Source organism: Haplochromis burtoni, unplaced genomic scaffold (assembly GCF_018398535.1).
Source record: "Haplochromis burtoni strain Fernald_Lab_line unplaced genomic scaffold, NCSU_Asbu1 Contig_201, whole genome shotgun sequence".
Taxonomy (NCBI): Eukaryota; Metazoa; Chordata; class Actinopteri; order Cichliformes; family Cichlidae; genus Haplochromis; species Haplochromis burtoni.
This window is the reverse complement of record NW_024582562.1, coordinates 418451-435763: the sequence shown is the minus strand read 5'-3', so window position 1 is coordinate 435763 and position 17313 is coordinate 418451. Positions and strand designations below refer to the sequence as shown.

General features: G+C 40.6%; 1 protein-coding gene across 1 annotated transcript in view; it reads left to right on the top strand.

Moving 5' to 3' along the window:
- LOC121815393 (cadherin-13-like) overlaps window positions 1-17313 on the top strand; it is a gene marked incomplete in the record, with an annotated part of 129938 nt that overhangs the window by 98109 nt on the left and 14516 nt on the right.

The window sequence follows — 17313 nt, the reverse complement described above, 5'->3', positions numbered from 1 at the left end:
ACACAAATATCCTTTCCTTCATCTGTCTGGGTTTTGAGGATTTGAACAGCAGCATATCACGGGGCTCTAGGCAGCAGGTTCCTACCAGGTCAAGGTGGAATTATGTGTGTGTGAACGTTCATTAAAATTCCTTTGATTATAAACATGGGGTAAAACGGGTTGCTTCTTTGCACCACAGTGATAACAACATCATTTTTGTCTGCAAATGAATTATTCTCCTTTTTTGAATGATATTTACAAAAGTATTTTCCCTCTTTGTTCCTCCCCCGAAGACAGCTTTGAGCTGCTTAGTTAACTGTGTGTGCTGTGTGCTCATATGCAAGCGTGTTTGCTGGAGCTTTTGAGTCCCAGTTCAACGGTTACATGCTCGAGTTGACTCAGCTTTCTGCAAAGCTCCGGTCCCTAACACACTCTGACTTGCATTTTCCTCTGTATGCAGAAAATTGTGTTTGATCTCAGCAGGTTTAAAATCAAAACCTTTAAGATTTAAGAGTTCGAAGAGTTCACAGCTGACGAGTCCATGTCACGGAGGCTTAGTTCTGTCTCTGAGCCACTTGTGAGTCAGTCTTGTCGCTCCTAAGTTAATGCAGTGACCAGTTAGTTTCCCCACAGCCTCCTGCACACGTCCAATCTCAACTCGATATTGCAACCACAACTTATCGGTCCATTTTGCTCCTTTGGGGCACTCTGGCAATGCCCATCTACACAACTTCCCTTGGTCTCTACAGAGATCAGCAATAATGTCTGCTGGCTAGCAGTCTGCTCCTTTGGGCTTGTGAGTTATGGCGTCTTTCCACAGAAATCGACATGGTGAAGTCAGCTAGCGGTAGTTTTATTGCAAAGCTGAGTTTCTACCAATTTATTTGCTTAATAATTCATTTTTCCTCTCATTTGTTATTTTATTTATACAACATGATGAAATACAAATGAAATATGTAAATTGAAATGGGAATAATTTATGGCGTCTTATTCACTCTGTCATTTATTGTGGAACTTGTTTTCATTCCCCTCTCATTATTCAACCTCTTCTTTATTTATTTAATCATCCCCACGATTCTTCTCCGCACTGAGAAGCTACACCAGCAGAATGTAATCACCTGCCTGTCTGACATGCGCATATTGTGTTGCATCCATATACACAGCAGTAACAGGCTGACTTCTTTTGAGCTCACAGTGCTTTTAGTGCTTGTCGAGTTTCTTTGTGTGGCATTCACCTGATGGACAGCTTTTCCAATTGAAAATACATACTTTCCTGCCTATACAGCAAAATATGACAAATCTAAGAATTTCTCCTTCAATCTTCTTTCTTCTTTTTCAGCTTTATTGTATTTGATTTGGTCAGCCAGCGAGGCACTTTGTCATCTGGAGGTTCAGCGGTGCGTGTAGTAGGAGACAGAACGCAGTTCTGCTTTAGTGCTCTGCTCTGGGACAACACAGTGGTTCCATTACCTTGAATATGCTCCTGTCAGCAGAAACACCTCTCACCATTGGGGGGTGGGGGGTCCCACTGCTCACAGAAGTATAGGCATGCTACTGGCCACACACGTACATGCATATAAAAGTGTGGGTTCAGGCTTGTTGTGCATTTGTTACAAGGAAAACCTGAGATGCATGCTGTGATTGCCTGTTTGCTCATAGCTGTTCAACAGAAATCTTCTACTCTAAATACTTGTTTGATCATTTCAAATGTTTCTTAAAGATTTAATCGCTTTTACAAACGCTGCACTTCAATAGCTGCTAAAACTGAATAGCTGCGAAAAGTCCAGACGAACATGTGAAATATAGAAACCTAGAAAAAGAAACAGATAGGGGAGGTGATTTCAGCATTCTTTGTTCAACAAAACGCGTGTAATTAGTATCGACTGTGTCGTTACGTTAGTGAAAGCTGTGTAACACGTCGCTGAATTGACCAGATGCAAGAATGTTAGACTCATGATGAAAATCAAAGCAGAATAACAGCATGTCGACAATGCGGGTGCATACTTTGCAGCGTGTTTGTGTGATTTCAGAGTAAAATGGAAAACCGTTTGTTAGCATGAAATAAACTCAGTGCTTTACGAGTACATCTCTGAGAGGATCGATGCTATTTTACCTCACTACGATCCATTTTTGTTAAATTTGAACAAACTGTCTGCTGAGTGTGAGCAGGATGTATAAAGAGTGCCAGAGGCTGCAGCCAGGCTCAGTGACACATGCAGATTTATGTAAATGCTGCTCAGCCCAGTGCCACCTGCTGCAGACCTCCCTGTGTAATTACTAGTGGAGGGGCGGTCTGTTAGTGAGAGATACCTGTTGGCGCAGACCTGGGTTCAAGGACATCCATCTCGGCTAATGGGCATTTCTGAGAAACAAATGCATACAGAAATACAGTAACGGCGACTCTTTCTCTATCTTTCCAGCTCTCGGTGGCTTTGCTGGTGCTTTGTTTATTACGCCATCACCGCTGCCTCGTAATTCCGCTCTACCTCTAGCTTTTACTCCAAGCCTAGTTTTATTGCACCTTTTGTTTTTGCTCCTACTCAGCTGGTTATTAAATTTAATATATGTGATAGAAATGTAGGCACATGGAAATGTGAAAATTATGACTGGAAAAAAAACCTGCTGATGACATCATAAATATTACAATTTTAACATAGTAAAGAGCTTTTAAATTGTTACACTGCATATGTAAGAAATGCAACCTTGAGGAGAAGCAGTGTGCTCCGTCCTTTCCCTTCAGCTACATGTGATGCAGACACAAACTCATTGTCTGTGTCACGTTTTGTATAGTGAAACTGTAAAAGCTTCAGCAGCAAACTTCACATCCCCGAATGCAGCAACTATGATCTGAAGGAGAAAAATAATCTGCTTTTCTAGACTGAATTAACCTCGTGCAGCCTACAGCTCATTTTAAAAACCGTTCTGAACATCGACGTACCCTGAATGTTCTGAACAAAGAAGAAATTCATTTAAAAATATAAAAGCTTTAATAGAAAAGCCTGAAAACTGCATTTAACAAGGAGCTGAGTTTATTAACGTAAAAGATGTTCGAGTCAGTGACAAAGTCCTGCTATCTATCAAACAGCTGTTTCCACTGAAATTGATCCATCACTTTAAATTTCATCTCTTTAATTTTGTGTAGTTTTACTGCAGCCACCACAACGTCCATGAAACGGGCACTTTCACACCTTTCACTATAGGTCGTTCACTCTGGCCTGGATCAGTTGATGAGTTTGTGAATGTTTCCCGTCAGTTTGGTTTTTCACACAGAGAAAAATCCAAAATGCGTCACTACAAACCATCATTTAAGGAGCTCAGGAAGAAAAGTGTCTGGACCTCTTTAAGGTGCTTGAAAACCTCTCATTCAAGAAGCTTCTTCAGTTCTAAGGTCAAACGGAGGGTCCCAGATTTAAGCAGTATGGGAGTGTCCCCCAAGAGGGACATGGACCCCCACTGATCTTAAACTGAAGAAGCTTCTCGGATGAGAGGTGAAACGTCTTCAAGCAACTTAAAGAAGTCCAGACGCTTTTCTTTCCAAGCTCCTTAGACTACGATGACCTGGATGACGGAGAACCTTCACAGGCATACAAACCACGTCAGGTTATGGAGCCCCTTTATTGGCCAGATGGAGCAACAAGGGTAAATACAGGAAGAAGGTGCCGTGTTCGGCACTACTAGGGAACACAGATCATTTACATTCATTTCACAGCTAATTGGTAACTCGTACAGACCTTTGCACATCTGTAGCACCTGCCACATTAAGAAAACAAACCATACGCAGCTTAGGAAGTAATCATGTTCACACCACAAACAAACTCCTTTAGAGTTTTTCTGGAAACGCACCAGGAACGCCTCCTCAAAGGGTCTCAGTGCAGTTATTTTGGTCTGGACCCTCATCTGCGCACAAACGAACCGCACCAAAGGCGAAAGAGTTCAATATGAATGGACTAAACACCACAGGTGTGAAAACACCCCAAATCTAATTACACTGCAACTGAAAACTGAACATAACATATAAGGAACAAAAAGCATTTCACACTTCCAGCAAGAAAATATTATGTAGATGAACAGAATACAAGCTGTTTGCTGAATAGCCCACGGCCTTGGATTGAAGGAGGAATTTGAAAGTGGATGTCACCCTTATTTGTTTTACAGCAAGAACTGGCAGATTTTGTTTGAGTGTTTCAAATAGCAGTGTTTGTCAGAGGGCTGAGATGCATTAGTTCTGTGGTGAAAGAAAGATTAGACGTCCTCTTCTGAAAAGTTTCAGTTTGTTCTCTCAGTGGTTTATGAGACGGCGCTGACAAACAGAAACTGTGCTATGTCTCGCCTTATTTTGCACACGTTTGTTTCATCACTGCCCTACAGTGTTGGTCAAGTTACTTGAAAAAAGTAATCAGTAACTAATTAACGATTACCTCCCCCAAAAGTAATCCCGTTACTTTACTGATTACTTATTTTCAAAAGTAATTAATTACTTAGTTACTTAGTTACTTTTTAAAAACACGATTTACAACCTGAACAGGTGATAAAGCGATAGATCTTTCAGCCCAATTCTACTTTTTCTACATAATCATCATACAAAATGTAATCAGATGGAAAAGTCTCTTTTTAAAACTTGTTTTATTAGTTTTAATCTTTTAACTTTATGCATGGAAGTGGATGAATCCGCGAGTTTCTCTGTGAGTTTCCCATTACGTCGTAGCTACTCGGTGCTTGTTGGAAGTTTAGGGGTTTTTTTGCTGTAAAAAGAAGTTTTCTTCCCACGCACAGCGGACACTAATGTTTTTGTGACTTTTTATGGAATCAAACTCAAAGTAAGGTCAGTACTTCCACGCTTTAAACGCTGCACGCTCATACTCTCTCAGACAATCGATATATGATCCACTGTTGATCTGCACACAGCTGTTGTCACGAACGTCGCACTCGCTTACGTCACTGTCATGAGACATTCTCGCAAAAAATCACGGTTTTAGTAACGCAGTAACACAGCGTTCCTACGGGAAAGTAACAGTAATCTAATTACCGTTTTTGCAATAGTAATCCCTTACTTTACTCGTTACCTGAAAAAAGTAATCAGATTACAGTAACACAAGTAACGCGTTACTGCCCATCTCTGCTGCCCTACGAGGCAGGCGGCGCTAAAGTCCGTGTAGTTTGCTGTCACCACCTTGCAGGCAGAGCATCACTGAGCCTGTTACTGTGTAAAAATAAAGGACTTCATGAGCAGTTATAGCCATGAGGCATCATAGGAAGACGTGACATACTGATAACGTGCAAACTTTAGGAGGAAATATGGTGTGGGTTTTATGGGGTACCCAGAGTTGAGTGCACGCCATGTGGACGGCTGATAAAATATGGAGAAAAATGTAGAAAGCCACCTTATCTGTTTCCTGCAGAGCAAACCATAGCTCTGTAAAGGCTTTCCACAATCCCACCCCCAATCCCATGTGATTCCTAAAAACATGGCAGCTTTTTGCATAGCATTACTCATGCTCCTTAACTAAGCATTTCTGAAGAAATTACCTCAGGGAGGGTGGTCTTCTTCAGGCTTGGCATTGCTCACCATAAGCCTTCCACTTCATGTTCAGATACAGTCTTTGGAGCTCTCCTGGCTGGCACAGGCCTCGAGGCACATTAACTGCATTGAGCTCTGAAGATTTCTTCACCGGCACAATTCGTGTCTCTTGCCTGTATTCCCTTCGACTTTATCAATGAGGCAATTTAAAAGTACTTGAATTCTTATATAGCTGAGTAGTTTTAGATAAACTGGACAAATGGAACAGCTCGCTCATCTGTTTTGTGTTTGCTTCACTTCTGCTCGGCTCTGCTGTCCAAGTTCAGATGATAAAGTTTGCCGTCCTTCTTTCTCAGGGCTCGAGATGTTGTCTGTGGAATTTGTTTCGCTGCAAACCACAGACACAAGAACACAAAGACATTTATCTGTGATCAAGTAGTCCATCATGTTGCACATGAAAGATGAACTTTATCATTCATTTTCTGGTTTATTTAGTTCATATTTTTACTTCCGCAGCCACGGTTAAAAATATTGCTTTTCCACTGCTTGCAAATATTCACAATGTGACCGAGTAGCTCGTTATTTACCACTGTTACTTTAGACAAAAAGCCATCAAGCTGTCTCCAGTGAAAGAGGAATAACAGAAATGCAATGAGTGTATTTATAGTGAAAGCATATTTTAATCCTGAGCGTATTTGTATTCCACAGCAAAATGCCGCTGGGCTCATAGCCAAATGTTTTTCTCTTGGTGTGTGCATAAAGTAAAGCAAATACCTTATTAAGAAGATGCCCTGTAAGGAGTCGGTGCGCGGCTATAAGCAGCCTACCTTTTCTTTGGAATAAAACAGCTGTGCCCCTCACGTTCTTGTGCTACTTACTAATTTTGGCAGCCCTGCTCTGCACCACTCTCAAACCACTGTCACCCTGACCGATGTTACCCCAGTCACCCACCCGCTGTGCACCCACTCTGTCAACCAGAGACTGGGAATGCAGGGATTGATGTTTCTACTTACTATGTGCTGCATGGCAAGGTGCATATCCGGATCATGCCACTCTCTTGCCTGTAATGGCGCAGCATTAATCACTCACTGTATCCAGAGTTACCAGGACCTGCAGCTTCTTTTCCGGTGTATTTTTAATTTGACCATAAATCAAGGTGTGCTTTTGACAAATGACTGTAATTACAGGAAAGGCCATTACTGGCATGTGTATGCACGTCTGCGTGTGTGGAGTGAGTGTGTGGGTGGATGTTTCACAAACATGTTTGTGCATTTGAGGATCGTATGTACAACATGTGAACTGTGGGTTTAACAGCTGACATTGTTCATGAAAAACAGACTGACCTGGCTCACAGTTCTTCCTTATATGGGTCAACTTGTGACTGGAGGCTTCTTTTAGCTTAGGAGCTGGCGGTGAATGTATTTGCAGGAACAGGCGAGTGAATGCTGGAGGTTTTAGAGAAGCGATAGATCAAAACGTGAAGCTCAAGTTACAGCAGCTTTTTTTATGGCACATCACAAGTCATCAAGGAAAATGTCTTCTTGACATTTTCAGACTCCATTTGTAGGCAGGAAGGTACAAGGTGATATCTGTAGCAGTATTACTTAATATAATAATGTGGTTATTATAATGATATAATATCATGTAAAAGGGTCCATCCACAGACTATAAACTGTATGGATGTATCCACCATGGGGTCGCCTGTTTGTTTGGGAACGGTTGTTTTGATGCCTTTAGCTGGAATGATTGTTGTGGACATTTAGCGTGTCCTGGGTCGGCCCCGGGGCCTCCTCCGGTCGGACATGCCTGGAACACCTCACCCAGAAGTCCCCCTTCAGAAGAAGTTCATTTCCACTGCTTGTATCCGCGATCTTGTTCTTTCAGTCACTACACACAGCTCGTGACCATAGGTGAGGGTAGGGATGTAGATCAACCGGTAAATTGAGAGCTTCGCGTTAACACTCAGCGCTCTCTAGGCCCCTCTGCGAATTGCTACCTTATCGTGGTGGAGGGGTTAGTGTGTCCCAGGGATCCCAGGTGCTATGTTGTCCAGGGGCTTTTGCCCCCTGGTAGGCCATGGCAAATTGGTCCTGGGTGAGGGACCAGATAAAGAGCAATTTAGAAGATCCCTATGAGGAAAACATCAAAGGAATAGTTCACCCTGCCCGGGATAGGGCTACAAGCTGGGGAGCTTGCCCAAGGGCGAGCGTCTGGTGGCCAGGCCTTAGTCCATCGGGCACAGCCTGAAAAAGGGAAATGGGTTTTAGCATAGCAGGTTGTCACTGAGACTAGATATATTAGTAAAACTATTTTACTAAAATGTAATCAATGTTGTTCACTTTCACTAAGAATGTTATATGATGACATTAGTGACTGATTATATGCACAGTGCTGTTGTCCTGAGCCACACATTCATTTTTGTACATTTTTCTTCCAAGGAGCCAGAGATGAAGTTTTAAAGTTGAGGAATAGTTGTTCAGGTTAAATGTTTCCTTTGGACATTGGCGACTTTTTCACTTGTTTCCAGTCCAGTGCTTGTACTTTACCATTTTAATGGGATGGCTTTTTCTTGTTTGTTTGTTATGTCACTTACCACTGACTTTGATTTAAAATAAATAAATAAATTGGGAGAATCGGATCCATCAGCTTCTACATTTCAACAAGACTGATTAAAATTTTGATAAAGCACATTGCCTGAGAATTTTCCACCCTATTGAAAGTGGTACAACCGCCAGTGGCTAGGGGAAAAATATGCATTTCCTGACTGTCTGTGAAGGTTCTCAGTCATCCAGGTCATCGTAGTCTAAGGAGCTTGGAAAGAAAAGCGCCTGGACTTCTTTAAGTTACTTGAAGACGTTTCACCTCTCAAGCTTCTCGGATGAGAGGTGAAACGTCTTCAAGTAACTTAAAGAAGTCCAGGCGCTTTTCTTTCCAAGCTCCTTACACTCAAAAAAGTATGCTCTAAACTGAGCAGGAGAATTTGCAAAGATTTGTGCCTCAACACTGTGGCCAGCCTGTTTCAACACATCTCTCCACAACTCGTAGAGTAGCAGTCACGTTAGTAGACAAGTCCACCACTTCCATGGTTGGGATTCGGTCTCTGGCCCTGTCTGACTACAGCCGTGCTTACTGACCCTACATTGTTGCCACAAATGTTATATGTCGATAATGATAAACACTTTAAGGTAACATAGTTAGAGCTCTGCAATGCCTCAATATTGTTGTTGCAAGAAATACTAGTGTCCCTCTTAACCTGCAGCAGCTGAGCAGCAATGGGAACAAGACCTGATACTCATACTGGTATTTATTTAGTTATTTATTTATACTGTATTCACTGTGCAAAGCTGCTCATGGACACTTTACTAATTACACATAAAAGCACATAAAACACTTTATAAATAACTCTTTATTATTTTTGTCTCCAACCTCTGCAAACCCAAAACAATAAGCTAAATGATGCTATGAACAAATGGTGATATTTTTTCCAGAACTTGTCAGCATCACTGACACTTTATAAAGAGCACAGAGTGATTTGATCTACTGTTGATATTCAAATATTGATTACACGTGTAGTTAAGAATGACAAGGTACCAGGTCAGATTACGTGCTGCTCTGGGGAATTTTAATTAGGCTAAAATGCGTTTTGATTGTTGTCATGGCGCTCATTTTTATCTTTCACATGTGCGACTTTTAGATGAATATATCACCTTTGACAAATGCAGCAGGCCACGAACAGGACGTCTGCTGGAACACATACTGACATTAGTGGCCCTGAGACGGAGTCTGTAGAGGCTGCAATCACAGATCATCAGGGGCAAAGGGACGGCCCTGCCAAGACCCCATCTGCAATAATGGTGCAACTGGCACCCAGCTGATATACTATCGCTCTCTCTCTCGGTGTCTCCTCTGTGTCTGCCTCTGTCTCTCTCACTTACTCGTTTCTTCTCGTGGAGATGGAGATCACTCTGGCTTCCTTCCTATAATCATGTGTCCATTCTGCCTAACCCGCTTAACAGTGATGGGAAAAAGTACATTTCTGATGTAAACTGCGGTATATCTTCTCTTGGATCTAACAAATATATTTCAGAGCACTCATGGAATGAAAAATATCCACATGTTTAATTCAATGCGAGCTGCTCACTAAGAGGCTGTTCATCAATTAGTAACATGATGTTTTTAATTGCAGCTTTGAGGGGATTTAGAGAACAGGTTTTGGCAGGCAGATATAAACTGTCAGGATTAATATTGCATTCTTCTGACCAGACGTTGGCACATCTTGATTCAAAAAGCATGTGATAGCGTAAAATGATCAGAGATTGCAGTCAGTCAGAGCGGTTTGCACCAGCTGGGATCCTGCTTGCAAACATCTTGCAGGTTTGTTTTTTTAAATGGGACTTTCTATTACAGAACATTTGTTGGAGGTTCTTGTGATCATCCATCTGCTTTGTCTGCAAATAACCTGAGTGAAGTGGATTTATAGAGAGTGGGAAGGAAAACTATTTTCATTCAGCACTAAACGGCTCTGATGAAAGTGACAAAGGTAATCATCGGAGCTAAAGTCGAACAAAGAGAATTCGATGCCCTCTGCCCACGTGCTCATGGCAGATGGACACATATCCCATATATGGATGAAGCTAAGAGTTCAATCAAGCACGCCAGAAACAAGTGCCGCTATTTTCTGTACATTTAAGATGTTGTTTAATTTATTCTTTCTATTGTAATCAGTGTCAATAGATCCAAGTTAAGCAGAACTGGACTCTTCAGCAAACAAGCAAAAGCCATCTGCATGACTTTTCCTCTGTTATTTCTCTCTGGCAGGTGACGATATATTTTATCATATATGCACTGTTGAATTTACCATATGTGCAGTTTTTTACTATATAAGCTCAAATTCTGTGTTTTCTCATAACCCAGGTTGAGTTTTAGTCATTGTAGGTCAGTCAGGTTTGCATTTGGAGGGAAATAACTTTCGCTCTTGGAAACTTTAATATAACTCTGGATTCACTGCGATGAAAAACATTTCCTCAAGTTATGAGAATGTGAAGCCTTCTCAGCCTCATTGAGTTATTTTGAAACCATGAACAACTGGATACTACATTAGCAGAACTTTCCTAGTGTGACAGTTTGAGAAACCCCGCTGATGAAATATAGTTCCATTTTATAGACACTGGCCAATTAATTTTGTCTTCAACGCGAGGCTGATGGTCGCGTTATGTACTGAGATGCTATTTTGTCATATATAAATAGGAATGCCAAAGGAAACCATTAACTTTGAACAAAAGGTGGCATTGTCTTACATTTCAGGAGCCGCAAACCCCTGAAGTATTAGTACAACATAATACAAAGTAATACAAATCAATCATGTTCTGGCTTTGTGTTTGTCTGCTGTGTAAACAGTGAATCTGTGAGTTTGTTTGCTCTTTTGAAATGATAAATCTTAGTATGTATATGTGGTTGTGTGCTGTTGCATGTTTATCTATCTTTCCTTTAAACATCGCTGCAGAGGACAGCCACGAAACAAGTTACATATTTATCATTCACACAATCTTCACCTCATTATTTTATAACCCTGCTTTTATCCATCCCTGCTTTACAGAAAGTAAACTTCTAATTATGAGGAAATTCAGTTTTAGCGAAGAGCTGCAAGCAGCTGTATCGTGCTATTTTGGAATGCTGCTTCCTTTAATAAAGACACAAAGATCTGCACGCAACCAATACCTGAGTATTATGTTTTCAAAGAGAATACAGGCATCAGTCAGAGCTGGAAGACCTACCTGGTCTACTTAAAATTTTAGTGCCCTTCACCTTTGGGTCGAACCTAAATTTATTTGCTTAACATCCAGACAAACAGTAAAGTCTACGTTTGACATCCTTTCTTAAAGGTCTAAACATAAGCAGTATGTAGCTCTGTTTATATCTTTGTTTATGGTGTTCTGTGAATCACCAGTTTTCCATCTTAAATTGATTGCATGGTTCATGAAGTTGTGTTAAAAAGGTTGCGTTCTCTTAAAAATATGTTGGATATTTATTTGTGTGTGTTTGCTGTAATTTAGTTTTTCCTTTGTCGTGATGTTTTGTATTCTAAACAAACTCAAAACTTCCGCTCTGAGTGAAATACATTGTTTTATCTTTTTGAAGTAATAGATTTGGAAATGATCTAAATAAAACTCAACATTTAAAAAGATTACACTTATCAGAGAGATGTGTTTCATTTTGCTTTTTTCATTTCATTTGTTACCTTGTTTCCAAACAACACATTTAAGAGCACTGACGCTCTGTGTCCACTGTGATGCAGGTGCACAGGTGAGACAGGTGGGGCAGAAACCGCTCATTCCCTGAAGTTCTTGATCTGTTTTCGGCCGACAAAATAAATTCTACTTTTTAAATTTACTGGGAATCCACTGAAGAGATAACGTTGGCTTCCTTCAGAGAAGTGAGAGAAGTACTTTTAGAATACTTGTGACTAGTTTCGCTCTCGCCCGTGTGCCGCTTTCCCATCTTTGACTCTTGGACCAGAGCCCAGTATGGGCTCTCTTGAGTGGCCAGGAAAACTGCTGAATAACTCGGCCAAAGCCTCAGGGGCTCAACCTGCGTGATACTGGCTTCCTGAAAGCCTATCGATCTGCCTGAATGCTTGAATGCATTGCTGGGTGCCTGTGCGTTGCTGGATGTGTCTGAAATTACGCCTGCTTATAGCTTGTGTGTGCTGAACCGTGTGTGTGCTTGTGTGTGTTTTCATATGTGTACTTCCACAGCACAGAGCTGTTTGATTGAAAGGTTTGGGTTTGCTGCAGTTGGCAAGAACTTTTCACCGTTTTTTTCAGCTTGGCTGTTAAATGGGTTGGCAAATATCCTCGCCTTTGCTTTCGCCAGAGGAAACCTTTGAAAACAAGCATGGACTTATTTGCACATATGCTATAGGTTCACTTCTGGCTTCTGCATGTAGAAAATCAGAGGTATGAAGCCACAGAGGATATATATACTTGATCACATATGTAATCTCTGTACCATCTGGTATTTTATGTCTTATACATTCGTTTTACAGATGCACAAATAAATATGCACTCCACCAGCCTAAGCCTCCACAGACGTAAACAGACTGCCTTCGGTGCCCATCATAAAGCCTCTGTCATACTCATTCAAAAATCAATGTGCTCACAAATTTAAATACACTCACTGCGTCACAGGATGTCCTCTCATGGCAAAAGGTGTTGACTATTAGAAATAAGATATCACAAAATGTGTTTAAGGTTACAATTCACAACGTAACGCAACCAGTGTTGCAGCAGATGTGTATAAGTGTGTATAAACTGTATATTCTGTGTATTAATTATCTCATTCTTTGCCTGTTTATGCCCTGTCCTTGACTTCAACGTCATGCTGCTCTGTTGTATCTCAATTGTCCCTTGGGGATAAATAAAGTCTTTCTGATTCAGATGGCCCCGCCCCTCCCTGAGCCTGGTTCTGCTGGAGGTTTCTTCCTGTTAAAAGGGAGTTTTTCCTTCCCACTGTCGCCAAAGTGCTGCTCATAGGGGGTCATATGATTGTTGGGTTTTTCTCTGTATGTATTATTGTAGGTCGACCTTACAATATAAAGCGCCTTGAGGCGACTGTTGTTGTGATTTGGTGCTGTATAAATAAAATTGAATTGAAAATTAACTGAAAAATGAAGATGACTCATCCGAAACCGACTGCAAATATTAGGGTACGTGACTCCAGATAGTGGAGTGATACCTTGGGCGTGTTGAACTCTGTAGCACTCGGCCCAGAGAAAATTAATAAAAAAAAAAGCAGCTCAGAAAACAAAAGCGCCTGAAACAGAGACACTGTAAACAGAGACACTGTAAACAGAGACAATGGAACACAGACAGGGAAACACTTTAGAGGCTAGAACAACTAATGGACTCAAAACAGAAACCAGACACTCAACATTACTTGAATAACAATGAAAACAGGAACAAGAAGATATTAAAGATCCCAACGTGAAAATCATAACCATGCACATGTGATGGTCCATGCTTCCTTGTAAAAAACCCCAAACATTTGTGTTTGTGCTAAAAACTAAACCAGTCCCCTGGTCTTCTCTAACAGAGGCTTTCACACACAGTGCAGTAATTAAAGCCCAAGGCAGGGCTTTTTTGTGTAATATCGCACCATATTGTTCATGAACACATGCCAGTTTTAATTTTAAATGCTCCAGGCACTGAACCTTTGCACAGTTAAATATAGTCTTTGCTCGGAAATGATAGTAATTATCGTAATGTTTATTTGTGGTCATTTAGCTTAGGAGGTGGACTCCAATTGCAGCACAAAGAATGTGAGAACATTTTCTAAATCACTGTATATCTGGCAAAATCTGTGGAGACTGATGTGCAAGGGTAATTAGATGTTAATGGTTTGGTGGTTTTTGGCAGTCAAACGTGGAAAAACTGTTGTTACCTTTTTACCAAGTTCATTCATTCATTTGCTCACTACAAGGAGAGCTGGTTTAATGAGCTACGATGAGCCTAAAGTCAGAGTTTCAGTGGCGGAAAGGTAATTTTTCTCTAACCTGGTTAGATCGCCATGGCAACTTGTGCTGAACACATCTCAGAGTTTTGGTCTAAAATCAACAGGAAGCTGCTTTGTTGTTTTCACCAGTTTTTTTAAATGTGATCTAGATTCTCTGCTCAAAGAATATACTTTATATGCAACATAAGCCGGACCTTATTAAAGTCAAAAAACGAAGTCTGGACATGTGTTGCATTGTTGGTGGAATTTACTTTTTTCAGATGCAGAAAATGTAAAGCTAAATGTTTTTGTGATGTTTTTGGTCTTCACACTCGGTTTTATACTACTGAGCTGCAGCTACTGCAAAATACGAGTTACATTTCGGGGCTATTTATCACCAAGCGTATTCAATCAATAAAACGTGACGGGCAAGAGCCTTATTAATCATCTGATGTATGCTGATGATTTAGGTGCTTCGCCTTCTACAGTGTTGGTATGCTTCAGCTGCTCAGGGTTTGCTCATGTTATGGTTTTCAGTATGATAATGAACTCTAAAAGGAGTGCAATAATAGTCATTTCAACTCAGGAGGATTGGAAGCAAATGTTTCCCTCATTATGGAAAATCAAATTTTAAATGATCCCTGTGATGATGGTGATGATGGTGATGATGTGCAGTGCTAATGCATATTTATATCGCACATTTGTGGTGCACTTATAATTAAGCAAAAATGAAAAAGCTTGAAGTGCCACTTGAAGATTGTTCACCTAGGAACTAGGTATGCCTCCTCACCTACTTCAATTATACTTTTTAGGACCAGAAACTTGAAGCTTTTCATGGAGACCCGGTCCAGACCTCCAGTTGGGACATAACAGTAGAGAGAACCTCACATTAGCTTTTTGTGGTTATTTAGGTCAATTTTATTTAGTATAGCACCAGAACAACAGATGCCTCAAGGAGCTTTATATTGTAAAGACCCCACATTGATATAAAGAAAACTAACTGAAAAAACTCCAACGCCCCCTGTAGACAAGCACTTTGCGACAGTGGGAAGGAAAAATTCTCTTTTAACAGAAGAAACCTCCAGCAGAACCAGGATAACAAAGGAGTTGCCTTCTACTGATCGGATGCAGACAGGACAAAAACACGCTGTGCAACACAGCCACAGATAATAATAACTAATAATTAAAAAACAGTGAGTGAAAATGGTCACTGAAGAAGACTCAAGATTTGTAAGTAAATCAAATTTTGAAAAGTTATCTGGTCCTTCAAGTACCAAAGAAACTCAATTAAAAAGTAGGAAAAGTAGAAAAGTAGTGTGAGAAATAATATGTCTGTATCCTCACTGTTCCAGCTCAGCCTTTTGTTTCACAAAGGTTTGTGCTGCTGACAGATTTGTACCTGAGTTACAAACAGGTGCTCGAGGTCCAGCACCACATCTGCTAAATCTGCTATCAGCAGGCTAAGGGTGACTTTTGATGCAGCTTTTACTTTCGATGTTCACATTTAATTTTTGACTGGTTGTGCAAAGTGCTTTGGGGTCCTTAGGGACTAGTAAAGCGCTATACAAATACAGGCCATTTACCATTACAGTTAGCTATTTTCGCTGAAAGCTCTGCTTGTTTCATGCTCATAGGTAAATGTAGCTGTCTCTGGTTCACGGGCATATCTTAATGACTCGAGCTCAGCAGGGCAGCAGCTTTTTCTTCTGTGCATGTGCATTACAGATAAACCCCTGGTCTTTCACAGCACACTGATAGGAGACCAGCGTGCGAGGCAAGCTGCTGCTGGCTTTGCTTTCAGTGTGTGGGAACAAGCTTCAGTGATTTATCATTGTAACAGATGAGTGTCCTCTTGGGAAGATGACATGTGAAAAAAGTTGTCAGTACTTCCTTCAGTAAATTAGCAATCAAAGCTGTGTCAGTGTCCGGTCTAATAAAACAGGCAAGATGACCAACTCAGCACTTTCAGATTAACTCCTGTGACAATGACTGAATGCAACAGCTTTAACCAGCCGCTTTCATTTTTCATTAATATTTGAATACTTCCAATATTGATGGGTAATAATGTCACACATTGCTTAAGCCTTTTAATCCAACAGATTATTGTTATCCATGTATTTTACAAAAGATCACGGATATTACGTGTTCGGTTATCATTTTGTACCAACTTTGTCCTGTGACTGTACAGTTAAATCTGTTTTCCCAAGATCGCTCTCAGTGTTTGTTTGCTTGTTTTTTTTTCTTTCAGTTTCACAATGTTAGTAAATCCATCGAGCAAAATATGAATACTTAGAGAAGTGTGCTGAAAGGTCCCCAAGGCATCTCTCTAGTGCTTTCACAACAGGCACAGCCATGAAGCCTCTGGCATATCAAAGGAAGCTTGTCAAGATCGTTAAGTGAGAACACTGTGAGGGCACCTTATCATTAACGCCTGTGGCAAAGCATGAACTGTGACATGTGTATATTTTTAATATGCAGAGTACAACTGTGATAGATTACATATTCAGGACAGGGGGCATCAGAGTGGTCAAAGTGTGAAAGAGCCAAAAACAATATCTAATATTTATAGTTTCACTCTGTTTAGAATTCAAGAGCGCACCATACACATGACACAGTCAGTGTCTTCCCTCGGTGCTTCTTCAGAACCTTATTCAATTACAAAGGTCAATTGGAATCATACACCAGACACCCTCAATATTAAAACTCACTGAGAGGTGAAGTGAAATAACATGAATTATTGCATTACAGTGCAGTTTTCTGTGGGGAAACTTTGTTCTGTGGATGTTGCTTTGACAAGAACCACCCATCTAACCGTTTTGCAGAACAAATATCATAAGAAAGGCAAAGTGTCGTCCCCTTAAACAATGCAACAACATAACGACTGCTCCAGAATCAAGGAACATGGCAAAAAGGCCAAACTGAAAAATGGAAGGAATTTGGGCATTTATTTTGGAAATGACTGCTTTGAGATTAGTTAATGGATGATTCTCAACTAGTATAAAAATCTCCCATTTTTTTACATTCGTCTTTGAGACCCCTTATCCACAGTGGGCATTTGTCTAACGTCAAAGCCACCAGTGGGATTATTTGATGGCTCCAGTAGTTGCATGTTTGTTGATATTTTAATAGTTTAGTTATTTTCCTTATGGTTAGGGATCGTTTAGGTTTTATCCGATACCGGTGTCAAACCGGTACTTTTGAAACGGTGCCGGTGCTTAAACGGTGCTCAAACCGGTGCTTAAAGAATGGAAAAAAACAAACTTTGTCCAAAAACCTCTCATGTTCAGCTGTTTCCCTCTTTTTCTTTGGTCATTTTAGCCTTTTTG